The following is a 6000-nucleotide window of genomic DNA, read 5'->3' as shown; positions in this document are numbered from 1 at the left end:
TTTAATTTCTACCTAAGAAATAAATAAATAAATAATTTATAATTAATCCTGAAAGACTAAATATCTAAAACGTATCAGTTCTCTAAACATAAATAATAAAATAATTGCCCGCATTGGTAGCTCAACTGGTCATAGAGGTGAAATTTTGGAAGAATGATCAGAGATCGAGTCGTGATCATCGGTCTAACCTCTATGGTTCATGTTCAGTTGAGTCACCATGATGGGTGCTAATTCCGGCCTTCCCCAACATTTAAAAAAAAAAAAAAAAAAAAAAAAAAAAACTTTAGTTTTTCTTCTATAGTTGTACTTGAGTTTCTTCGTCTTCTAATCTTCTTTAGCAATTGGCAGAGGCGCAGAGCACTGAGAAGTTTGAGAGCGGTAGAACACTAAAATCAGTAGACATAGGATGATAGGAATCAAATATTTAAAATTTTAGAGGAAGACAGAGACAGGAAGCTCGAACGGAGTTCTCGACGGTTTCGCAGCGGTTTCCGTATTTAAAATTTGCGATACTAACGGTTTCGCAGCGGACGGCGATTTCGCAGCGACTAAGGGGCGAGGCTGAGGCACTGAGCGGCAGACGGTAGTATCGCACTATCGCAAATTTCCCCAAACGGAAAACGGCCCAATTCCGACATTCCGTAGCGTTGTAGCAGTCTAGAAGACCAATACCATGAGAGTATGAGACCAAGCAAATCATGAAATCAACAAAGATTCAAGGAATAATAAGAGCTTTGAGGCTTTCCAATCAGGTTGTTTCAATCCTTTTTACTTAGTTACTTTATAAATCTTTAATTTTAAATTTTTACTTTTACAGTGTATTGAGTGTAATGTGTTTGCTGACTTGCTCCGTAGTCTGTACTCAGTGTACTGTACCTGTGTAGTGGGTATTGTTGTTTGGTAATTTTGGTTTCAATTGCATATTTGTATATTATTATTACTATGGCTCCAGGTATTAGAAAATATAAATCTGAAATTTTCAATATATATATATATAAATCTGAATGTAAAAAACGTAAGAAACAAAAAAATAATAAAAAATTACATAGGGCCTCATTTATGTACAAGCACTGGGCCATCAAAATCAAAAATCGGCCCTGCTAGCAAGTCACCGAAAAAGGCGACCAATTAGAGATTATGGAAAAATTTTGATCGGTGATGCGAAATTCCTCCGAAGTCAATTTCGTGGTAGCTTTCGTTTGACAGCATTGTTCTGCGTACAACAATTTTCTTCCGACGAATTCTGGTCTGGCAGCAGCTAATTCCAGTCAGTGACTAACAATTAGGGTGGCAGCGTGTTCTGGATTCTTGTTTAATCTCAGCAGCAACAAATTGTTTCTTGGCACAACAAAAAAATCCTGGCATGAATTCTTGACTTTTTCCTCCATTGTTTTGCATTTTCCTTCATTGTTTTGTCAACACTATTGTGTTGAATTTGGATTGCTTGCCTAGATTTTGTTGGAAAAAAAAAAAACATAAAATCACATTTTAAGTGGTTATTTTGTGATACAATTATTAGTGGGTTCACTTCCGATTTGGGTCGCGTCAAAGTGGATTCGAGTTCTTCATAATGAGACGAAAAGATTGATATATTGTAGGCTTAAAACGGATAATGGGTGAATGAGATATTGATTATCAAAGTAGACCAATTTGAGTTGGAAAAATGAAGGGTAAAGCTTTAAAGTAACTTTTGTCTCACATTGGTTTGAGAAGTGGTGGGTTTGCACCACTATTTATACAAGAGCCTTTCTAAAACTTATTGAATTGTATAGCATAGAGGCTCTCTTTTGCGCGCAGGAGGATGCAAATCAAATCCCAAAGTGAGTTGGCTGGCTTAGGCCTTGTGGGCTAAGCTATGCTAAATTTCTGTATAATTTTCCCAGAATTGTGTCGACAAGAATTGTTCGTTAGATCGATTCTAATAGCAAGAGTCGTTGACGGCTCACCTCTCGTCGGATGGGACGATTCGTTGGCTCTGGCAGAATCGTACCTCTCGTCTGGACCGTTAAGAGTTTTAATTCAGGGATTAATTTCGAAATAATTCCAAAATTAATTCTCACCTTTAATGGTCAGCTGTTACATATGTGTTTTGACTGATTTAATATCAGTGTTAATGCCATGTTGAATGCTATTGAATTCCTATTCTCCTATATATATATTCATGAGTTAATACCTCCAATGGTCCTCCGAGTATTAGTCATTTACCAGTTGTGGTCATCCGACTTTAAAAAATAACCACATGTGATCCTCTGTTAAGTTTGTTGTTAAAGGGGCGTTAAATCTGAATGCAAACTTGTCTTTTCACCTATATTTCTTCCACCAAGTACATGAGTAAATATGTGAATCCATGATTTATTAAGAGAAGGAAAATTAAAGAGTAAATATATACCTACATAAGTGAAAAAGAAACAGAGAGTACTCTTATATTTCTCATCCCCTCAAATAATTCATTCACTTCAAGAACAGCACAAGGAATCATTAGGTGATTTTAAGCATAACACGAGTTCGTCCGTCTCCTCTTTCCACTGGAATTTGATTTTTGCATGTTCTTTGTTTTTTCTTTATTTACAATAGAAGAGTTTCACGATTAAAGGGCAGATGCGAACACGAAATTCTATCACAGGTATGCCTCTCACCGTAAAAAGAAAAATACACTCTCTAAAATTATGAATGATAATGGGGATTGGGTGGAGGGAGAGGCCATGAGGACTACTATTTTTTATTATTATCAAGATATTTTCTCATCAAATCAAGCCGAAATGGATGAAAATTTTTATGCCAATGTTTTGCCCCGAGTATCACAAACACAGAATGATGCCCTATTGCGCCCATTTGAGAAGGCCGAAGTAAAAGCGACACTGTTTGCCATGTTTCCGGACAAGGCACCTGGCCCAGATGGAATGAATCCGGGTTTTTATCAGCATTTTTGGGATGTGATGGGAGGGGATGTGTCGGATTTTATTGTGGATTGTCTAAATACGCGGTCCTTCCCGACCAGCTTGAATGATACTGATATAGTTCTAATACCGAAGAAGAAGAACCCAGAGCGGGTCTCAGATCTTAGGCCCATAGCATTAAGTAATGTGATATACAGGGTCATGGCCAAAATGATTATGGCCAAGATGAAACCGTTGATGGATGAGATTATTTCTGATACGCAGAGTGCATTTATACCTGACAGATTGATTACAGATAATATTTTGATTGCTGCAGAAGTTGGTCATTACTTAAACAGGAAACAATGTGGTATGGTGGGGTGGGGTGCTTTAAAGCTGGATATGGCAAAAGCATATGACCGTATGGAGTGGCCCTTCCTCGTAATATGTTAACAGCATTGGGTTTTGATAGTACATGGGTGAATCTTATCATGCTATGCGTAACCACTGTGTCTTATAATATCAAGTTGAATGGATCCCGAAGTTTGCCTATTACCCTGACCCGCGGGCTAAGACAAGGAGATCTTTTGTCTCCATATCTGTTTATTATTTGTGCAGAAGGGCTCTCTTTGTTATTACAACAAGCACAGGCTAAGGGGACAATTCATGGGTGCAGGGTCGCAAGGGGTGCACCCTCTATTTCTCACTTGTTTTTTGCTGATGACAGTTTATTATTCTTTAAAGCAAATACACAGGAGGCAAATGCAGTTAAGCAATGTTTGACACGATATGAAAATTTGTCTGGCCAGGTGGTAAATTATCATAAATCTAGCATATGCTACAGTAAGAACACGCAAGGGGAGGATAGAGGTGATGTGGCACAGATTTTGGGAGTTGCCCAGGCACCTAATTTTGGGAAATATTTGGGACTTCCCTCATTTGTAGGAAGGAATAAAAATGCAGCCTTTTCATATATTGAGGATAAGATTAGACAAAGAATTGTTTCCTGGAATAAAAAGTTGTTATCGCAGGCTGGTAAAGAAGTCTTATTGAAAAGTGTGGCTCAAGCTATGCCTACTTTTTCAATGAGTGTTTTCTTGCTACCTATGGGAATTTGTACAGCAATTGAGCAAACTATGAACCGGTATTGGTGGGGTCTGGGAATGATCGTGGGATCCATTGGAAGGTCTGGGACAAATTGTGTATACCGAAGAAGTATGGTGGTTTGGGTTTCAAAGAATTGCATGTATTTAACATAGCAATATTGGGTAAGCAGGCATGACGTTTTCTCTCTAAACCTGATTCGTTGGTTTCAAGAGTCTATAAAGCCAAGTACTACCCGAAGGGAACTTTTTATGATGCAAATATAGAAAATAACCCCAGTTTCTGTTGGCACAGTATTATAGCAGCTCATGACATGGTTTGTGGTGGTGTCAGACGCAGAATTGGAAATGGGAAAACAACCCTAATCTGGGCTGGGATCACCCTTGGCTGCAGGATAAGCAGGACCCAATGATCCATACGGATAAGCCCCCGTATTTAAATGATGCAACCGTTATGGGATTAATAGATCATGAGACACAAGCTTGGGACCCGGATATCTTGACAGATATTTTTACTCCTACTGATGTAGCTCGAATACAGAAAATTCCAATATCACCAGATTATGAGGATATATGGTATTGGCATGGAGACCAAGGAGGTAACTATACTGTGAAAAGTGGTTACAGGGCGGTTGTGGGTGACCTCAATATGGGTAATGATGAAAATTGGCTACGCCTATGGAAGCTTAAAATCCCCCCAAATGGATAACTTTTTTATGGAAGGCTTTGAGTGGTATCCTCCCCACTACAACAAATTTGATTATAAAGAGAGTGAAAATACAACCAACATGTGCTATGTGTGGGGTGATGAATGAAGACATAATGTATGCCTTAGTAACATGTGATTATGCAAATTCCATTTGGGCTCAATCTCACCTTCCAATCCCCATGATAACAACAAATATTTTTCATACTTGGTTTAGTGATCTATTGAATATTTTAGACACTGATCAGATTATTCACGCAGCTGCAATCTTATATCACATTTGGAAAGCCAGAAACGGAGCGGTACGGGATGCATGTCTACCACGACCACGGAAAATACTTGCTTCGGCCAAAGCCACGGTACTTGCATGGCAACACACCCATCCGAACCAGCGCCATGCGCCCCAGCAGGCTGTCGCACAGCAGCACGGTACTGCTACTGCCAAGCTACAACTACAGCAGCATGAGGGCGCTGTCGAGGCCGAGATCACTGCCGAGAACGAGACTGCGCAGCCGAACCACCACACGCCAGTGCAAAAATGTTATTTCGACGCCGGTTTTTCGCCCACCACTGGAAAAACCACGGTAGGCGCAGTCTTGATCAGCGAAGAGGGGGAGTACATCTCGGCATTCAGTGCACCTTTGTCGGATTGCTTCTCCCCACTTATGGCCGAAGCGCTAGTATGCAAAGAAGCCTTGTCTTGGTTATGGAATCGTGGAGAACGATCTATACGCTTGTTCATGGATTGTTTAACGTTGAAGCAATACTTGTCAGACGCAACTGCCATACTTCGGACGTATGTTGGCTATGCCGTTGATGCTTGCAGAGCAAGCATTGTCTCATTTAATTACTGTCCAGTTATTTTTATTCCTAGATTGGATAACTATTTAGCTCATAATTTAGCTGCTTCTGCTTTTATTTATTGTGCAATTATGTATTCGGACGATGTCCCTCCAGACTCTATTACTGAATACTTTGAATAAATGCCATACCGGCCACCTTTCAAATACTGTTCACGATTTAAATTTTGGAATTTACCATTTACTACTCTATCGCCGCCCTTTTTTTCTGAAGTTTTCCGGCCAAGGTGTGAAGTCACTGTTCTTCTCCTCTGGTCGACGACGGCTGCTCGTGACCCCCCGACGACGTCCAAGTGAGTTCCTCTGCTCCTTTCCTTGGTTGGAAAGAGTCTATGCCGGGCGGTTTTCTATGTTTCCGGTCGGAGAAGTCCGACGGTCTCATCTGGTTTTGCTTGGCGGTGGCGTTTGACGGGAACGACTGCATCGTTTGTTCTTCATGTTTGAGGAGTTTGACG

The sequence above is a fragment of the Ipomoea nil genome, unplaced genomic scaffold, assembly GCF_001879475.1.
Source record: "Ipomoea nil cultivar Tokyo-kokei standard unplaced genomic scaffold, Asagao_1.1 scaffold1769, whole genome shotgun sequence".
Taxonomy (NCBI): Eukaryota; Viridiplantae; Streptophyta; class Magnoliopsida; order Solanales; family Convolvulaceae; genus Ipomoea; species Ipomoea nil.
This window is presented reverse-complemented; position numbering follows the sequence as displayed.